We start from the raw sequence: 905 nt of genomic DNA, 5'->3' as shown, positions 1-905 counted from the left end.
ATACAAAGTCTACATTTAACTTCATCACCCCTACTGTTTAACTTTTTGTTGTTTCTATTTATATCTTACACCATCTATGTCTTGAAAAGTTGTTGTAGTCATCATATTTGATAGTTTTATCTTTTAGTCTTTCTACTCAGGGCACGAGTAGTTTACACACCATAATTACATTGTTATAATATTTTGTGTTTATCTCTATACTTAGTATTATCAGTGAGTTTTGTACCTTCAGATGATTTCTTATTGCTCATTAACAAGAACATGAATCAGGAATACTTCATGAATTTGTATGTCATCCTGTGAAAGGGCCATGATAATCTTCTCTGTTTCATTCCAATTTTAGTATTTGTGCTGCTGAAGAGAGCACTGAGCCAGTTTTTATAATGTTAAAGTGAGATTTGGAAGACCTGGGGATGCCCAGGTTACTGATGCTTGAGTTGCACAAGATGAGAAATACTAACGTCTGGTAAAAGAAAAAAAGAGCGTATTGGTTTGATGTTCTTTGATGATAGTGTTTGAGCATTTTTCAACCATCCTGATTTTAAAATGTAAACTTCAATATATTCATGGAAGCAAGGTACAGTTGCTGAGAGTCAGTGGTTCTGGATTCAATTCCCAGCTCTACCCCTTACTCTGACTTCTGTGATTCAGTCTTGTCATCCCTACAATGAAGGTAATAATAATAATTGCTTTATAACATTATGATATGGTTTGGCTCTGCATCCCCACCTGAATCTTATCTTGAATTGTAATCCCCCCGTTTCAAGGGAGGGACCTGTAATCCCTATGTGTTGAGGGAGAGAAGTGATTGGATCATGGGGGTGGTTCCCCCATCCTATTCTTATGATAATGAGTGAGTTATCATGAGATCTGATGGTTTCATAAGTGTCTGGCATTTCCTCTGC

The 905-nt window shown here is 36.4% G+C and overlaps 1 non-coding gene across 1 annotated transcript; it reads right to left on the bottom strand.

Moving 5' to 3' along the window:
• Positions 1 to 261: 261 nt before the first annotated feature.
• On the bottom strand, positions 262 to 367 carry LOC116535984. Its single transcript, XR_004262423.1, has one exon. It is a non-coding gene; the product is annotated as a U6 spliceosomal RNA (small nuclear RNA).
• Positions 368 to 905: the final 538 nt, after the last annotated feature.

Source organism: Sapajus apella, unplaced genomic scaffold (genome assembly GCF_009761245.1).
Source record: "Sapajus apella isolate SASKATOON/1434 unplaced genomic scaffold, GSC_monkey_1.0 scaffold3, whole genome shotgun sequence".
Taxonomy (NCBI): Eukaryota; Metazoa; Chordata; class Mammalia; order Primates; family Cebidae; genus Sapajus; species Sapajus apella.
Note: the sequence above shows the minus strand (reverse complement) of the source record. Positions and strands in the feature narration are given on the sequence as shown.